The following is a 20,261-nucleotide window of genomic DNA, read 5'->3' on the forward strand; positions in this document are numbered from 1 at the left end:
AAATGCATAAACTCATAATATAACTGTCATCGTAACCTTAAGCGTGCGGACCCTACGGGTTCGAGAACAATGTAGACATGACCGAGACATGTCTCTGGTCAATAACCAATAGCGGGACCTGGATGCCCATATTGGCTCCTACATATTCTACGAAGATCTTTATCGGTCAGACCGCATAACAACATACGTTGTTCCCTTTGTCATCGGTATGTTACTTGCCCGAGATTCGATCGTCGGTATCCAATACCTAGTTCAATCTCGTTAACGGCAAGTCTCTTTACTCGTTCCGTAATACATCATCTCACAACTAACATATTAGTTGTAATGCTTGCAAGGCTTATGTGATGTGTATTACCGAGAGGGCCCAGAGATACCTCTCCGACAATCGGAGTGACAAATCCTAAGCTCGAAATACGCCAACCCAACATCGACCATTGGAGACACCTGTAGTACTCCTTTATAATCACCCATTTACGTTGTGACGTTTGGTAGTACCCAAAGTGTTCCTCCGGTAAACGGGAGTTGCATAATCTCATAGTCGTAGGAACATGTATAAGTCATGAAGAAAGCAATAGCAACATACTAAACGATCAGGTGCTAAGCTAATGGAATGGGTCATGTCAATCAGATCATTCTACTAATGATGTGACCTCGTTAATCAAATAACAACTCATTGTTCATGGTTAGGAAACATAACCATCTTTGATTAACGAGCTAGTCAAGTAGAGGCATACTAGTGACACTCTGTTTGTCTATGTATTCACACATGTATTATGTTTCCGGAAAATACAATTCTAGCATGAATAATAAACATTTATCATGATTATAAGGAAATAAATAATAACTTTATTATTGCCTCTAGGGCATATTTCCTTCACTGGCTGACCGTTTTTTTTGTGTTGCCTAATCACAAACAGTTCATCCGAGTGAACCGTATGATGTGTATCGCACATGCCTCCATCTGGCTGCCCATTTATTTTGTTCCTCCTCATCGCAAACAGTTCATTGAACTGAACCGTATGCCCTTCATCGCACATGCAACTAAAACCTGAACCGTGTTTGATGCATCTGTCAACGCAAATGTTTTACACATTTCTGACGGTTTTCATACAACACCGTTTGCGTTTATGGCATCGCACACAGTTTCTCGAAGGGTCTCTGATCGTATTGTCGCGTTAGCAGCATCCTGCAGTAGTGAAAATAGTGGATTCATCATTAAATAAAGTCACGACCTCTCCAAATCCACTTTCATCAATATAATCATCATAAATAGGAGACATGCAATTATCATAATAATTTTTCTCATCAAAACTTGGGGGACTACAAATATCATATTCATCAAATATAGCATCCCCAAACTTGTAGCTTTGCATATCATTAGCATCATGGATATTCAAAGAATTCATACTAACAACATTGCAATTATGCTCATCATTCAAATATTTTGTGCCAAACATTTTATTGACTTCTTCTTCTAACAATTTAGCACAATTTTCCGAACCATCATTTTCAAGAAAGATATTATAAAGATGATCAATAATATGATGCAACCTCAATTCCATATTTTTTTTACTTTTCTTTTTACAAACCAAACTAGTGATAAAACAAGAAACTAAAAGATTCAATTGCAAGATCTAAAGATATACCTTCAAGCACTCACCTCCCGGCAACGGCGCCAGAAAAGAGCTTGATGTCTACTATGCAACTTTATTCTTGTAGACACGTGTTGGGCCTCCAAGCGCAGAGTTTTGTAGGACAGTAGCAATTTTCCCTCAAGTGGATGACCTAAAGTTTATCAATCCGTGAGAGGTGTGGGATGAAGATGGTCTCCCTCAAACGACCCTGCAACCAAATACAAGAAATCTCTCGTGTCCCCAACACACCCCATACAATGGCAAATTGTATAGGTGCACTAGTACGGTGACGAGATGGTGATAAAAGTGTAATATGGAGGTAGAAATATATTTTTATAGTCTGAATAAATAAAAACAGCAAGGTGGCAAATAGTAAACAGGCACAAAACCGGTATTGCAATTCTTGAAAATGAGGGCTAGGGTCCGTACTTTCGCTAGTGCAATCTCTCAACAATGCTAATATAATTGGATCATATAACCATCCCTCAACGTGCAACGAAGAATCACTCCAGAGTTCCTATCTAGCGGAGAACATAATAATAAATTGTTTGTAGGGTACGAAACCACCTCAAAGCTATTCTTTCCATTCAATCTATTCAAGAGTTCATACTAAAATAACATAAAGCTATTCTTTCCGTTCGATATATCCTAGAGTTTGTACTAAAATAACACCAAAGCAAATTCATATTCATAATACTCAATCCAACACAGGGAACTTCAAAGAGTGCCCCAAGATTTCTACCGGAGAAAGAAAGACAAGGACGTGCATCAAGCCCTATGCACAGATTACCCCAATGTCACCTCGGGGATCCGTGAATTGAGTGCCAAAACATATATCAAGTGAATCAATACGATACCCCATTGTCACCATAAGTACTCAATTGCAAGACATATATCAAGTGTTCTCAAATCCATAAACGTATTCAATCCAATAACAACGAAATTTCAAAGGGAAAAACTCAATTCATCACAACAAGATAGAGAGGGGAAAATACCATATGATCTGACTATATTAACAAAGCCCGTGATACATCAAGATAGTGACATCTCAAGAACATGAGAGAGAGAGAGATTAAACACATAGCTACTGGTACAGACCCTTAGCCCCGAGGGTGGACTACTCCCTCCTCATCGTGGTGGCCGCCGGGATGATGAAGATGGCCATCAGAGATGATTCCCCCTCCGACAGGATGCCGGAAAGGGTCTAGATTGGTTTTTGGTGGCTACAGAGCCTTGCAGTGGCGGAACTTATGATCTAGGTTTACTTCTGACAGTTTCTCTATTTATAGGATTTTTTGGCGTCGGTTTCATGCGAAGATGGGCCTCGAGGTGAGCACAACCCACCGCGGCGAACCTGGCCCACCAGGCGCGCCTTGGTGGGTTGTGCCCTCCTTGTGGTTCTTATGGCCCTTCCATGAAGCTTCGGGGGTCTCTTTTGTTCCAAAAAAAATCGTCAAAAAGTTTCAGCTCATTTGGAGAACTTTCATTTCTACACAAAAAACAACACCATGGTAGTTCTGCTGAAAACAGCATCAGTTCGGGTTAGTTCCGTGCAAATCATACCAAAACCATATAAAATTGTTGTAAACATGGTATGAATACTATATAAATTATAAATACGTTGGAGATGTATCAATCAACTCTGCTGAATGGGCCAAATACGCACCCACTTTTACCAAGATAAGAGCCTTAATGGCTAATGGCTTGACTAGCATTGATCTGGTCCGATGCTGGGTTGCCTGGAGGATCATGCCCCTAAGCCGCCACCCCGGTTTAATGTGCACATATACTGGTGATATAAATGACCCCCCGTGGTTTAACTCAACATGTCTTGAAGAGAAGGACCTCAATGAAATGACCAAGTCCTTGCTTGGGGAGACTCTAGAAAACTATAGTTAATACAGGGTTGAATCCCTTCTGCGCCCTTAACCCAGCTCCAGTTGTAAGTATTTCAATCTATTTTTACTTTACTAATTATTCTCATATACTGCACTCTCCTTATTATCTTGCTTTCTTCAGACCGACTCTTCTTTTTGGAACAAGAAGCTACAAGATAAACCGGCCAAGAAGGCCAGGGCGAAGACCAAGGCCTCAAAGAAGAACAAGAAGAAGAAAGATGTAACAGATCAAGTTACCCTGGATGATGAGTTGGAGGTAGAACTTGCTTCTTTTGGCTCCTTTTTTCTACATCTTATTGACGCTGACCCCTCTCAGGATGACTTGGAAAACAGTCACACGGACGTTGAAGAGGTAACTATTATTTCCTCCGACTTAGAGCGCTTGCCAAGACTAAAAGTTCGACAGTGACCCGAAAAGTAAGGTTTTCTCACCCTTTAGCTTACTTGGATCCAAACTTTATTTTGAAGAAACAACAGCATGAAGCTCGGCGCACAAGCCGACACAGCGGAGGTGGAGACCTTCATGCTGGTTTACCCAACACGCCAGTTCCTCGCAAACGCCGAAAAGAGGTGCCTAAGAGTTCAATCCTCTCCTTTCCAAAAGCGGGTCTTATTCGTCAACCCCTTAACTCTTCCGACTCAAATTATCAAGGAACTTCTCATTCCTCTTCTAGCGACTCTACTGGAACTCAACTGCCAGCCTTCAAGATTGCTCTTGGGTAAGAATATTTTACTTGTTCAATTAACACTTTAAGATGATATACTCATATCTTTATGTCCTCTTTCCAGCGGTATAGCCAAAGCAAGCAAGAAGCTGAAGATGAGCAAGCCGGCCGAAGACCCAAAGGTCACTGAGCCAGAGAGACAGTCATCAATATCTGAAGCTTCAAATCAGAACCCTGAAAACACTACTGATGACTCACCACCAGAAATTCAAGATGTCATAATGGATCCAATGGGTGTTAATCCGCCCAGTGCTAAGCCACCAAGTCCTATCAAGCCTGCTGAGGAGACTCCTTCTCAACAAACTGCTGAGGACGTCATCATCACTGGTACAGGCTTCAGAGAACCAGGGAATCCCACTATCTTAATGAAACATAGCGCCAAGGATGAAGTTTTAACCACCGAAAAAGGCAAATGGAAATTGGACCCGGTGAGCTATGCCGGCCTTAACGCAAGTGAAATCTATGCGGGCTACTTCAGCCGCTTTCATACCAGCCGTGACATGGAGGCGAGTCTGGTAAACCTGATGAAGGAACGCTTTGATGTAAAGAACCAAACCTTTCTCATATGAATCTTTGTGAGCCGCCAAGTCTAGAGGATATGAAAGAAATGAAAATACTATAGACTTAAATAATAGCCTTCATCTTGTAGCTGCTCAAAATCCGTTTATTTCCATTAGATCAAAATTAGTAGCCCCCAAGGGCCGCTTAAAACTGAATAGTTAAACCAGGCCTGAAAATCATGTTGTAAAAAAATCCAAATATGCAGCCCCCATGGGCCGGCTCAAATTGAAAAAATTAAGCCGGGTCATTAAATACTTTTGCGTTTAAAAAATGACCTACATTAGGCCCCAAGTGCCAAGTAGAGTACTTGTAATGTGCTTGGGACTTCAATAGAGTGATCATCATAATTTCTAAGTGCTGCTTGATTATTGCGTTTCAGGCTGAATTAAGCATGAAGGAGTCACATGTAGTCGACTTACGGCAGAATATCAAATCACAACAAACAGAAACTTCCAAAGCCAGATCAGAACTAAAAGCCGCCTTAGAAGCATCTGAAAAATTGAAAATGAACTTCAACACAAAGAGAACTACCTAGGATACTGAGAAGGCGGCTCTGTTGAAAAGAGTTGAAGACGCTGAAGCTGCTCTTAAGCCGGTGACTGAAGAGTTATCCAGCTTGAAGCGGCACATTAATCATATGACAGCCGCCATCTTTGGTTAGTGACATTGCACTTCAATTCTTTCACTGCTGATTTACTTTTGCATGCGTGGTGACTTATCAGTATGTTTGCTCAACAGGCCCTAGGAGCTCCAACCTTGTTTAGGACATGCTTGTGAAGCTCAAAGCCGTGTACACCCTGGTGGAGCAGCTATATACTAGCACTCAATGGACCATAGCGGCCATCTCCCACAACATACAACCACCCACACTCATCAGGGAAGTACTAGACAAACTATCTATCATGCCCCAACGACTGGAAGAAATAAAGGAATCATCTGCCAGAGCTGGTGCCATTATCGCTCTGAGCCGGGCTAAAGCATGGCAAGCAGAGCTAGAGCCAGAGGAGATGCCACTGTCTGTCCAAGTCTCAAGGAAGATGGGTCTCCCTTTAATGAGAATGACTTTGCCAAATGTGTGAAGGAGATACGTCCCTTGGCAAGCAAGCTGGCCGAGGAAACTGATTTATCAAGGTATCAGGCGGCTTACACGATGGAAAATGCAAAAGTGAAAGGGCCAACTTATGAAATCATGGATCTTATCCCTCCAACGCGTAAGCATACTTTTGCTCCTGATGTTGATCCGTCCACACTTATCGATGATGAAGTTGTATTCAAGGCCTTAACTGGCATCAATTGGACGTCGCCTGACTTACAGATAGACGAAGAACCGGAGCAGGATGACCCAGAGTCATCAACCCACCAGGACGAAGGCCACTGACATCCGGCGGTTCCTAATCATGGCTTAATTTAATGTGCCAAAAACACTTGGTTTTCAATTTGCAGGCCCATTGTGGCCTTGTAATAGGTTAGATTTGAAATCAATGACCTGCCATGCCATTCTGCATGTTTATCCTTTGAATACTTAAGCCGTCGAACTGGTATGTATAACCCGTCACTTGTGCATATAACATTATCAATCATGTGGATCAGTTCAAATATTGTCATACTCCATGCACACAAGCAAATAGCATGTGCCCTGGCGGTTTAAGCCAGGGCGGGTCACAAATACCTTTGAAAACCCTAATATAATACACTTTGGCGACTTAAAGTCTAGAACCAGGGCGGGTTAGAAAAAACCATAAATATTTATACAAATATGAAAAGTCATACTTGTAGACTGATATCATAATGACACTGTAATAATTGCAATCTAACATGGGTGTTAACCCGTAAACATGAAATATCATGATTTGAATTTATTCAAGGAGAATCATCCTAGCAACTTAAAGTCCGCTTATCATGGCGGGTTGTTAACCCAATATGCTCAAGTATGAGTCAGAGAATCAAGGCTACATGGCCTGAACTGCACAAAACACATTTGAGAAGAAATTCTTCAAAGAACACAAATTCCAAAGAAATTCAAAAAATTCAAGTGCTGTCATGGGTCGCACAGCCACTAAGACCCAAGTGCTTTTTATAGGACGCACAGCCTTAGAGTCGTCCTCGCTTACTGTAAGCCGGCCCTCACATGACAAATCGTTGTTTTAACCTTAACGAGTTCAGGGTCTTATTTAAAATATTGACTTTTAAGAGTACGCCAGGTCATTCAAGATTACCTGGGGGAGTGGCATCTTGCATACAGGCAGGTGAAAACTCGGGTTTCGGCGTTTTATACCAGGACACCAGGGTAAGAAAGCTAAACCCGTTGGGTTGGAAGCCCCCAAGTCACCTTTATGAACAAATAATAAAGACTCGGATGCTCAGAACTGAAATAACAGAGACCCTAAATCATCAGGGTATGCCGGCTTTATTAAATTGGTCATAATATATACATTGATGAAGGTATGTACAACACAAGAGACGTTGGCTCAAGTGTAATAAGGTCGAAGATGAGCAATGTTCCAAGGGCGGCGGGTCTCCTTCTTCGATGTGCGTGAATCCTTGTGTTCTCGAATATCAATGAGATAGTATGACCCATTGTTCAGATTCTTGCTAACCACAAAAGGCCCTTCGCAAGGTGGGGATATCTTATACATATTTGTTTGGTCTTGGATCAACATGAGCCCCAAATCACCTTCTTGAAAGGTTCAGGTCTTAACTCGATGACTATGATAATGACGCAGATTCTGCTGGTATATCGCCGAACGATCCGCTGCAAGGTTACGCTCTTCATCCAACACATCAAGTGCATCCTGATGTGCTTCTTCATTAACAGTTTCAACGTATGCCCCCAGACGGGGCGAGTCATGACAGATATCACTTGAAAGAACCGCCTCTGCCCCGTAAACCATGAAAAAGATATATAGCCTGTTGAACTGTTAGGAGTAGTATTGATGCTCCAAATTACTAAGGGTAACTCTTCAACCCAACAACCCAGCGTTCGTTGTAATGGAACCATAAGGCAGGGCTTTATACCTTTCAAGATTTCCTGATTGGCCCTCTCAGCTTGACCATTAGACTATGGATGAGCCGCTGATGAGACGTCAAGACGAATATGCTCTCGTTGACAAAACTCTTTCATAGCACCCTTAGACAGATTAGTGCCATTGTCAGTTATGATACTATGAGGGTAACCAAAACGGAAGATTATGTTCTTTATGAATTGAACTACCGTCACTGCATCACACTTATTAACTGGCTCTTCCTGAACCCACTTGGTATATTTTTCAACCGTCACCAAGAGATCGGTCTTTTTATCCTTAGACCTCTTGAAAGGCCCAACCATATCAAGCCCCCAGACTACAAATGGCCAAGTAATTGGAATCATCCTCAATTCTTGAGCCAGCACGTGAACCCGCCGAGAAAATTTCTGACAGCTGTCATACTTGCTAACAAGGTCTTTCGCATCTGCATGAGCCGTCAACCAATAAAACCCATGGAGGAAAGCTTTCGCCACCGGAGATTTAGAACCGGTATGATGACCACAATCACCTCCATGGTTTTCTCTTAGAATCTCACGACCCTCTTCAGGAGAAACACAACGCTAGAACGCGCCTGTGACACTGCATCGATGTAACTCGCCATTAACAATGGTCATAGACCTAGACCGCCGGGTTATCTGTCTGGCCAAAGTTTTATTCTCAGGAAACTCGCCCCGGGTCATATAAGCCAAGTATACAACTGTCCAATCAGGAATAACATGGAGGGCCGCCACTAACTGTGCCTCCAGGTCAGGAATGGCAAGGTCCTCCTCAGTCGTCAACTTAACGGAACGATTATTCAATATATCAAGAAAAACATTAGGTGGCACCGGCTTACGCTGAGACCCCAGCCGGCTTAAAACATCAGCCGCCTCATTTTTTCTGCGATCAACATGCCCCACCTGATAACTTTTGAAGTGACCAGCGATACTATCAACCGCCGGCGATAAGCTGCCATGAGTGTGTCTTTAGAATCCAAGTGTCTGAAATTTGCTGAGCCACCAAAACCGAGTCACCAAAACACCTGACCTGGCTTAAATTCATCTCTTTGGCCACCCAAAGGCCATGGAGCAGGGCCTCAAACTCAGTTGCATTATCTACTATCTATATATCTACTATCTACTACCCCTATAAAAAATAGAGTAGGTAGATCCAAACAACGAGGAACGTTCATTAACAACATCTAAAGGCCAGTAATCCTTCGGTGTTTAACATAGCAAGCCACACAATCACGAGCGCGGATCACGATCGCTAATTAAAAAAAACCACGGACGCCTCCTCCTACCCAAACTATCCCGCCTTGTGCCAGTTATCCATACACGCCTCCTCCTCCAGCCCCACGCCCCGCCACCGCCGGCCCTCCGCCCTCGACGCCTCCTCCTCCCGCCCCACGCCCAGCCACCGCTGGGGAGCGGGTGCCGCCACTGCGCCCCGCTGGCCCTCCTCTCCCCCCGCCATTGTCGGGGAGCGGGCACCACGCCACCGCTGGGGAGCGGGTGCCGCCGGTCTGCTGCTGCTTCCACCCGATCCTTCCTCCTCTTTGTATACGCCAAGAATTCGATTACCATGGATCAACACGTTCGTGCGGCTGTTTATTCACTCAAGGGGCAGACAGAGCAGGGCGGAGTGGCTCTCGCTCCAGGGGCGGTTTTCGCGGCGAGGTGGCCAGTGCCAAGGAGAGCGAGCAGCAGAGCGTCCTAGAGACGTACAATCCTGTCAGCAGGGGGATCTATGACGTCCTCATTGTTCTTGGTGCTTCTCTGGCGCTCAGATTGGTGTCGCGTGCTGTGCTACATCGTTGGCCAGAAAAACAAGTCTGGTCCATCCGGAGAGCAGCATAAGGTGCCCAAACAACTTGTTATGCATTTTTCTGGTCTGTAGATGTACATTGATTCTGATCTGATGGTGCTATTTTTCTTGTTGTTTCTCTTCTTCACTGGCAGTTATTGGTCTAAACTGTTTGAGATTCAGCAAAGGGATAGCTGCATACTGGCTGGTACAGAACATTTGGGGACACTTGCAATCCCTTATCGGTACTTCGTTTTCGTTTGACGCAGCCATATTCGAAAATATAATTGTTATGTCCTGTTGTGTCATGGTGGTTTGTGTTTAACCAGAATTCAGAATTAACTCAAGTTGACAAGTGCGAGTGCCTGCGATATTCTCAGGTTGCAGCTTCTCGAATGCTGAATGTTTAGTCTCTTCAGACCCTAGATTTCCACCACTTGGACAGAGTCGAGCCAGCATCCGTCACTCACGACAATGACGGCCACCTCGGTCCTCTCCCCCTCCTCTTTTGGCTGCTGGTAATTTTGCCGTTGCTTCCTGGCTTCAATTACCAGTTTAAATATGCAAACATTCACCTCCTTGTGCAATTCAGGTCCGTTTAAATTATACTGCCATGGTTTAAAATCTGGATAAAATTACTATAGCAGTACTGTGATTCGCTCTGTGACTTCTCTTTCGCACTTGGAACAACAGAATAGAAATTGGTTGCTGAGGTAAGGTAATCAAGAAAAATCCCCATTGTTTTTTTTTCTGATTGTGGTTATAGTCTATTTTAAGCCCACATAATTTTCTGTTGTTGTGAATTGTATTCACCTGCATGTAGAAATGGTAAGATAAAATTGTTTCACATTTGAGTATATAATAAAGTTCAGGATATTGGGAAGCTTTCTCACATCATGCAAGGATATAAAACCTAGAAAACTTCAAACAATAGTGAAGCCATCACACAACGTCTCCTAGGAGCATCTCAAATGTCCTTCGATAAACTTAATATAAGCAGGTTAACTGGAGTGAATTTTCTTCTCTTTGCTTTGCATCACTTTCATAAAGTCTTCGGTACCCTAAATCTTTACAAGGAAGCTAGGCCCGTGTATTTTTGTAATGATATTTAGTTCTATAGGCAACCTGCTTGCATAGTATATTATAACCTCTTTTTAACTTGCCTTTAATAAGAGACATGATGGTACACAAATTAGTTTTAGGATGATACTACTAAGATGAATCTTACCAGATGTACCATGGAAACAAATAATCATTCACGAGAGTGCACCAAGAACAATTGTTTTGGACTTTTATGAAGTTAAATTCTGTGACTTTGTACATAAATGCTTAGGTACATTACAACATATAATTTCATAAGTACAATTTTTAAACGTCAAGTAGAAATTCATTTGTACTTTTTTGCCTTTTATGATTGAATATTTTTCTATTTATACATGAATTTTCACGTGCAAGCTTACTAATTTGCTTAAGTTCAGCAAGTGTTGGTCGACAGGCTATGTTCTGACGTTGTATGTTCATGATTTATAATCATGAAAGATTAGATGAAGCAACTTGAGGCAAGCTTAAAATCATATCTAATAGATATCTTTTCTTGTTACATCCGTAGCAAGATTTTCAAGTTGTTAGCCATACAAAAAGTAAGCTAGATTTTCAAGCTACTTGTGTGTAGTACTCTGGTTTTCAGGTTTAATTCTTCTTACATGTATCTGTTGTTGTATTTAAAAAAGCATCCAGATCAATGACTTCATATGATATTTTCCTGCATTTTTGTTTATGTACAAAAAGGGAAATTTTCCTACAACTTCAACCACGTAATCCGTAGTTTGTTGGTTTGTTTCTAATAATATGCGTGATCTTTTTCCTTTGAAGTTCGAACCTTTTGATTTTAGGGATGTCATTTATAAAGATATGGGAGATATTTTCAGTTCTTTGGCACTTCTTGCTTCTGGAAACTACGCACAGGTGGTGACGAGCAGATGAATGGTGACAGTAAGAAGAGGAGGATATGGGGACATTCGACGGTGGCGGCGGCCGATATAATCGTGCCTATCATCCTCAAGTTCTCCACCTAGAAGGGCGCCGTTATGTAAGCGTGGTCCTATCTGGATATTCATTTCTCCTTGTTCATCTGCTTCAATTGTGTTGTGCACTATAGGGTATATTATGTGCTATATCGATTCAGCTACTAGCTAACGAGTGCATACTGGCTGGTGTACAAATTTTAGAATATTTGGACTACATCAATCTCTTAAAGAATTTTATGATGTTAAAAATTCACCATAGTTCCTTCGCTGCGCTCCTCATTCGGTCTAGCACCTCACCACCTGTAACTGGTGTGGCAGTAGCAGTGGGAGCAGAGCAGTCGGCGGGTTCCTGGCTTACCTGCCTCACAACAAGGCGGGCACGGCTGGGCTAGGCAGCCTGGACATCCAGGATTCACAAGTCGTGGTCCACTCCTGCTCGGAACGCTACATGTTGGCATTATTATAAACTCCCCCCTCCCTCACACACACACACACACACACACACACACAAGACAACCCTCCAACAAATCAGTGGGTCGATCTTGTGTGAAAACTCCTACAGGGATAATACAAATTTCTGGTTATTGTGACAGCTAAAGGTTTACACTGGTCATTACGAAAATATTGTCTGCTCGAGTTGGTGAAATGAAGGTTGTGGATTAAGTGGAATTGTAATGTACACATTATTGGTTGCACCTATAACATTTTTGGTAAATTGATATTACAACGAGCAACAATTTTCAGAGCAAAGAATATTATATGTTCTAGCAATGGTTTACAAATCCCTTTTTGTAGAGGATACTTTGCTTTATTCAATGCAGGAAATATTTTAGTCCTTACTAGCTCCATACTGTTGTAAGCACACTGTTCTTTTTGTTCAGTCCAAAGGTTGGTGAACCACATGTTAAACTTCCATTGGAAGCCGTATTACAAATACCTATCGTGCAACCAGTTGTTGTACTTTCTTCTTCACTAATATTATTTTATGAATTTTTCTAAACCTGGAAGAAGCTTCCGCTATGATGTTGTTTGAACCTGAAAAAAGCTTGTACTGCATTGATAACTGAACCTGAAAATTGCTGCATCCTATATACATTGGTAGAGTAAAAAATAACTTGATTTATGTAGGACTTGTTTTGGATTAAGTGGATAGGTGATGCACTATTCTTGATTGCAGCTGGTGCTTTTTTGGTAATTTGATAACACCACGAGCAGCAATCGAGTTTGAAAGCCAGAAAACATACAAAACATGTAAATGGGAGTACTGCCAGTTTAGGAGCCAAGTAACCATTACTAGAGTAATCAATCTGAGAAATGATTAGTTGAGGAAATTGAGTATTATTGTACTTCTCGACAATGAAATGGTCTTTTTTTTGTTCTAGGAAACGTTGGAGGTAGAATCAGCTTCAAGCTCGAGTACCCAATGGTAGAGAAGTAGAAAGGAGGCACAAGATGGAACTATGAACTCCGGTAGTAACATTTTTATTTCACCAAGTTAGGTTAATGATGTTCAGCTTAATGGACAACTCTATAGACACTTAGTAGAACACAAGCTTTTGTTGTTGACTTCAATATAAGGTGCCCTATGTACTATTTTTAAGGTGTCATGCTTCCCAAGAGAATATATCTACATGTAAAGAACTAGCTAAATGAACTGGCTCATCAATTTCAATCTAAATGAACTAGCTCATAAGCATTCTTTGATTTTGCTTCATTAGTTTTGTTGTAGCATAGTTCCATTAATATTTGTGATACTTATTTTCTGTATTATTTACAATTTTCATTTAGCAAAGTGATGTCCCTCTTGAATAATCATATGCTGCTATCAGTTCAGACATTGCACTTAGCAAATTTAATCTTTTATGAGATTAGATGTGATTTTCTGTTTCCTTATACCGATTCTAACAATAATAGGATATTGCATACAATATTCTAATGTTAAGCTGTTGTAAGTACTCACTATGGTTTCAGCATGATGCTTGGTATATGGAGTTTATAGTAATAATTCGATGCATAAGCCTTTCTAAATTAATTCAACTTGTCTGAATTTTACTTTCCTCTCTTCTCTCGTGCTTAAGTTCCTTGCTTGTGCTTAGTATGATGTGGAAGAGAGTTGATGCCCGCCAAGTTCCAACTTTGAAGGATGTGAGTATAATTTTACCTAAACCAAGCACTCCAAGTAGCATATCCCGAATGAGATGATGTATTTTTTCTTCTTCTAGCATCGTCGATTACCAGCTTGTGTTTCAAAAAGCACAGATAGGTGACTACCTTTGAAACCCACTAAAGCATCTACAGGAACTTGTCTGATTATTTTGCTTTTAGTTTATTGCACTCATGGAATGCGAAAGATCTAAATCAACCAGTTTGCAAGTTCAATATTCATTGTTTCACAATTTTAAATTCTACTATGTGAAAACTCCAAAATATTGTCTTAACTATTTTCATTCAGGATGGTGACCAGATAAAGAAGCAATTTTTGATACACCTATTCAACTACATCAACATTCGGGATGTTTACGAGAATTGATTAGCCTTATTAGGAATTACCGGGATAAGTTTTTGGCTCTCTGCATACAATGAGTCGATGATGTATTAAAGTGTTTTCTTGATTTGTAATAGTACTTTTTAGTGCAATCAAAATATCTATATGTGTGTTAATTCTTACATATGTTTATGTTAGTCGATAGGTGCATTTGCACATGCACGCTTACTAGTTAGTACAAGGAAACATCAGCCTTAAAACATAGCAAAACTTCTCACCTCGTGGGGAAGTCAAAATAACTCCAGCCCCCGATCCCTCCAGCTGCCTAGACCCGTCAAAGTGAATAGTCCAGTAAGTGTTATCCGGCTTCTCCTCAGGCGTTTACTATTCTGTCCAGTCATTGATGAAGTCCACAAGAGTTTGAGACTTGATAGCTGTCCTTGGCATATATTTCTAGCCATGGGGTCTGAGCTCAATGGCCCACTCGGCCCGTGGCCTCTCTGTTCTGAATAATATCCCTAAGGGAGCAGAACTAATCACAGTAATAGGATGACCAAGGAAATAATTCTTGAACTTGCGACTGGTCATGAACACCCCATACAATAGCTTCTGTTAATGTGGGTATCTCTGCTTAGACTCGATTAAGACAGTAATAAGATGACCAGGGAAATAATGCTTGAACTTGTGACTGGTCATGAACACCCCATACACTAGCTTCTGTCAATGTGGGTATCTCTGCTTAGACTCGATTAAGACCTCACTGACATAATAAGCTGGCCTTTGAACCGGATATTTCTTACCCGTCTCCTTACTTTCTACTACAACTGCCACGCTGACGACTCTGCCGTTAGCCGCCACATATAAGAGCAAAGGCTCCTTCTCAATAGGAGCTGCAAGAACCGGCGGCTCAACTAACTGTGTTTAAGCGCTTCAAATGCCTTATTAGCAGCATCACTCCAAACAAAACAATATGTTTTCTTCATCATCTGGTATAGAGGAATAGCTTTCTCTCCCAGGCGGCTTATAAACCGGCTTAAAGCAGCAATACGACCCGCCAAGCGCTGGACATCATTGACGCGCGCCGGCTTAGCCAATGAAGTGATAACTTCGATTTTCTCCGGGTTAGCTTCAATGCCTCTCTCTGAAACCAGAAAACCCAAGAGCTTGCCTGCAGGCACACCAAAAACACATTTTGCCTAATTAAGCATCATTTTGTAGACCCGGAGATTATCAAAGGTCTCTTTCAAATCATCTAGCAGAGTCTCCTTTCTGGACTTCACAACAATATCATCTACATAAGCGTGAACATTGCGTCCAATCTAGTTATGAAGACAATTCTGAACACAACGTTGACAAGTCGCCTGGGCACTCTTGAGCCCAAAAGGCATAGACACGTAGCAGAAAGCTCCAATAGGTGTGATAAAAGGCGTATTCTCTTGGTCTTTAACTGACATCTTAATCCGATTATAACCATAATAAGCATCCAAAAAGCTTGAACGTTCACAACCCGTCGTAGCACCTACGATCTGATCAATACGTAGAAGAGCAAAAGGATCAGCTGGACAGGCTTTATTAAGGCCTATGTAATCCACACACATACGCCAAGTGCCATTTTTCTTAAGTACTAGCACCGGGTTAGCCATCCACTCAGGATGAAAAACTTCAACGATGAACCCAACCGCTAAGAGTCGGGCCACCTCTACTCTAATGGCCATACGCCTTTCTTCATTAAAATGACGAAGGAACTGCTTGACCGGCTTAAATTTAGGATCTATATTGAGAGTGTGCTCAGCGAGTTCTCTCGGTACACCCGGCATGTCTGAAGGCTTCCATGAAAAGATATCCCAGTTCTCATGGATGAACTCGATGAGCGCACTTTCCTATTTTGGATCCATATTAGCACTGATAGTGAATTGCTGAGATGAGTCGCCAGGGACAAAGTCAACCTGTTTGGTGTCATCTGCCGACTTAAACTTCATCAAAGGGTCCTGCTCTATGGTTGGTTTCTTCAACGGATTCATATCCACCGGGTTAATATTATCTTTATAAAACTTCAAATCTTTTGTGGCACAGGCAGTCTCAGCATAAGCAACATCACCTTCACATTCCAAGGCTATTTTCCTATCACCATGGACTGTAATGGTACCTTTACGACCCAACATATTAAGCTGCAGATACACATAACAAGGTTGTGCCATAAAGTTGGCGTAAGCCGGCCATCCAAACATAGCGTGATAGGGGATTTTGATCTTAACCACTTCAAAATTCAATGTCTCTGTCCTGTAATCATATTCACTGCCAATAGCTACTTGCAAGGCAATCTTACCAACTAGATATGCTAACTTACGAGGCACCACCCCGTGAAAGACTGTAAAGGATGGCTTAAGATCTTTGTCAGTCAAATTCATACAACGAAAAGTATCATAATAAAGGATATTGATGTTGCTGCCTCCATCCATAAGAACCTTAGTGAACTTGTAACCTCCAACCTGAGGGGCTACCAGTAAAGCCAGCTGACCTCGATTGTCAACCCGGGGTGGGTGATCCTCACGACTCCATACAATTGGCTGCTTTGACAATCCTATGTATCGAGGCACTGCCGGCTCAATTGCGCTCACCGCTCATTTATGAACCTTCTGATCTCGCTTGCACAGGCTTGTGGTGAAAACATGGTATTGGTCACTATTAAGATGCTTTGGATTACTCTGATACCCTCACTGTTGTTGCTGGTTACCCTAACTGTGTTGATGGTTATAACCGCCCTGATTGCCCTGACCTTGATATCCAGAATTTGAACCACCGCCTCCGAAGCCTGGCCCATGTGAGCCGGATCTTGACCCGTCGTGCGGGCCATTATTGTTATTATGATTCTGGAGATAACCAGGATTCTTGCATTCCTTCATAATGAAACAATCCTTCCACATATGAGTCGATGGTCTATTCGGGAGACTATGTTTTGGACAAGGCTCATTCAACATCGCCTCTAGGTTGAATTTTGTTCCTCCAAACTGCTCCGGCCTACCCTTATGATGCTGGTTATTCCGCTGTGTATTGGTATTAGCCACAAAGTCTGATCTGCCATCGGCTTGCTTGCGCTTACCGTTATTGCCTTGGTTCTGCCCTGTCATATTTGTTGCTGCCCTTTTCCATTGTCGTTCTTCTTCCCCTTGTTGGACTTCTCCTCAACATACCCAGGGTCCTTGGTGTTGTGAGAGTCAGCGTATTTGATGAGAGTAGCCATGAGCTCTGCCATGTCATTGCAATGACGTTTAAGCCGCCCTAACTTCTGCTTGAGAGGGGTGAAACGACAATTTTTCTCCAAAATAAGAACAGCAGAACCAACGTTGATGCTATCCGATGAATGGATAATGGCTGAGACCAAGCAAACCCAGTGGTGGGCCGATTCATCCTCGCGCTGTACACAAGCATCCAGATCAATGATCGACAGGGGCTGCTTACATGTGTCTTTAAAATTCTGATTAAAGTGCCCCTTTAACTCAACCCATGAATTGATAGAATTGGGGGCAATCCCTTCAGCCAGGTGCGAGTTGGCCCATCCAGCATCATGGTGAAGTACTTGGCGCACACAACGTCATTAACATCCAACATCTCCATAGCCAACTCGTAGCTCTCAATCCAAGCCTCGGGAGGTTGATCAACTGTGTAATTGGGCACCTTTCGACGACCCTTGAAGTCCTTACGCAAACGCTCATTGCGAAGAGCCCGTGCTAAACATGGTACACCGACCGTCCTGGAAGTCATCCCAGCCTCTACAAACGCCGAAGGGTTTCTTTGAAGCTATTGCTGAGCCGCTAATTGAGCCGTCAGCTCCACCTCTTGACATGCCCTAGCCTAATCAATGAGGGCCTGAACATTGTTATCATCACGCGGTGGGTCATGCCCACGGGGCGGGTTACAACGCCGCTCGCTGCTGGAAACCGTTGGTGATTCAATGCACCGGCTGTAGCTTCGACTATGACGGGGAGTTGAATGAATTCTCTCATAGATATATGAGTAAGCCGCCTGCTGGGCCACTGCTGTCTAAAGAAGTTACACGGTGTTCCGGGTCTCAATCGCCGCCGGAGACTCGCCTTCAACCGGAAGAGCCGCCAGTCGTGAAGCCGCGGCAATCATGCTATCCAGAGGGTTAGAGTAATGACCTGGATGTGTCAGCACCCGCTAGGGCAGGGTTGCATCCATACGTGGCAGGTCTACCATATGAGGCCGAGCCACCACCCCGGTCACGGGCGCCTCAGCAGCCCGGGTTTCGCCGGGTGGGTTACTTGGTCCTGCTCCAGGTGTATTAAAAAGAACCCTCCCTTCAAACTGTGAAGGTAAACGACTCTGGTATCTGCATAGAACAGCGTTTGACATGTTTTGATCCAAACTTAAACGAAAAGCCTCTTCCCATATTCGTTGCATCTCTGCCTCCAGGGCGGCTCTTTCTGTGGCCATCCTGATGTTTTCTGCCTCCAGATCCTCTTGGGCCTTGGCCACCTTATCTCGCAACTTTGCAATCTCTGCATTATGCTGCACTTGAGTTGCCGGAGTCACCTCTGCAGCCAAGAGAGTCGCCAAAGTATCCAGGATCCAGCGGACGTGCAGAGCCGTTCGCACCAGCCATTGTAGCAGCTGTTGAACTGGACGTCATGGCCGCAACGGTTGACGATTGTAACATCGGTTGCGTGCCGACCATGAAGATTGTAGATCTTGTCGGCGGCTCATAGGGCTCCGGAATACTGTCACCATCGGAATAGCCCCCAAACCCGCCATCTTGCAGTTGATATATTGATTCGATCTCGCCGGTTGAAGACTCATCACCTGATTAGATGGTCGTCTCTCCACCAGACATAGAACTTTCCTCAAGATCCATCCCATAAATAAAGTCGATGAAAGCACACTTCCGGGCAGGTTGGACCTTGGCGGGTCTCGTGCGTCGAGCCATGACGGTGTCGGTGCCGGCGTCCGGCTTAGGCCCTAGCTCGCCAATCTTGCCGATGAAGACGTGGATACCGCCAAAGGGGGCCCGATACCCATACTCGGTTGAATCGGCCTCAGGACCCCAGCCAGCGTCATTGATGTAGATCTTGCCGCGGCGGCTCTTGGTCATTCGGCCCACGGCGTATCCCTTGATCCCTGAGAAGCTGCCCTTCAAGAACTCGAAACCACCATGCTCTGGCCCCACGGTGGGCGCCAACTATCATGGGTTTAACACGGCAAATGCCCTAGTGAAAGGACTTAGGTGTGGAGCCATCGCAATTAGGTTAGCTTGAAGGGGTTGAACGGGACAAAGGACACAAGGAGTTTACCCAGGTTGGGCTCCTCGTATCGAGGTAAAAGCCTACGTCTTGCTTCTAGTTGTATTGCTTGTGTTGGCGATATTACTACTGGGCGTAAACCGGCCTATCTGGGCCGGGTTAACTTCATCAGTAGTTAATTATGTTAAAGCCCAAGAAGGCAGATGAGGGCTCAAGGCCCATGGTCGGTTCAAGGCCTGTAGCCGTAAACCGGCGTTGGTATGTAACTTGTGTTGTAAGTTAGGAATAAGTAGAGACCAAACCGGACACATCTATGAGCCGGTATTGGGAATCTGTGAACCGACGGGCGTCACCCGTGTATATAAGGGGATGACCTGACGACGGTTCAGGAGACAGACAACAACTCGAGACTTAGGCGAAGCTTGTTTGCTCCCTAGTCATCGAAACCCCATCAATTCCATCACAACTAGACGTAGGCTTTTACCTTCATTGAAGGGGCCGAACTAGTATATACTCTCTTGTGTCCCTGTGTCCGCTTTAACCCCTTCAAGCTAACCCGTTGCGATGGCTCCACGACTAAGTCCTTTCTCTAGGACATCTGCCGTGATAAAACCACGACAGTTGGCGCCCACCGTGGGGCTATCGCACGATGGTTTCAAGTTCTTGGAGGGCCGCTTTGAAGGACTCGAGGGCTATGTCGTGGGCCGGATGACCAAGAGTCGTCGCGGCAAGCTCTACATCGATGATGCAGGCTGGGGCCCCGAGGCCGGCTCAGTTGAGTACAGGTACCGGGTCCCCTTTGGTGGCATACATGTTTTCATCGGCAAGATCAGTGAACCGGGCCCTGAGCCGGGCATCTGCACTG

The 20,261-nt window shown here is 43.5% G+C and overlaps 1 long non-coding RNA gene across 4 annotated transcripts; it reads left to right on the forward strand.

The window, feature by feature from the left end:
- Positions 1 to 9,143: 9,143 nt before the first annotated feature.
- LOC119268019 lies at positions 9,144 to 13,367 on the forward strand. Of its 4 annotated transcripts, none has more exons than XR_005132793.1 (4): positions 9,144 to 9,680; positions 9,782 to 10,144; positions 10,219 to 11,715; positions 13,036 to 13,367. It is a non-coding gene; the product is annotated as an uncharacterized LOC119268019 (long non-coding RNA). The 4 variants fall into 4 exon arrangements; XR_005132794.1 differs by having other exon boundaries at positions 9,782 to 9,871; positions 10,007 to 11,715; XR_005132792.1 differs by having other exon boundaries at positions 9,782 to 11,715.
- Positions 13,368 to 20,261: the final 6,894 nt, after the last annotated feature.

The sequence above is a fragment of the Triticum dicoccoides genome, chromosome 3A (assembly GCF_002162155.2).
Source record: "Triticum dicoccoides isolate Atlit2015 ecotype Zavitan chromosome 3A, WEW_v2.0, whole genome shotgun sequence".
In the NCBI taxonomy this organism is placed as follows: Eukaryota; Viridiplantae; Streptophyta; class Magnoliopsida; order Poales; family Poaceae; genus Triticum; species Triticum dicoccoides.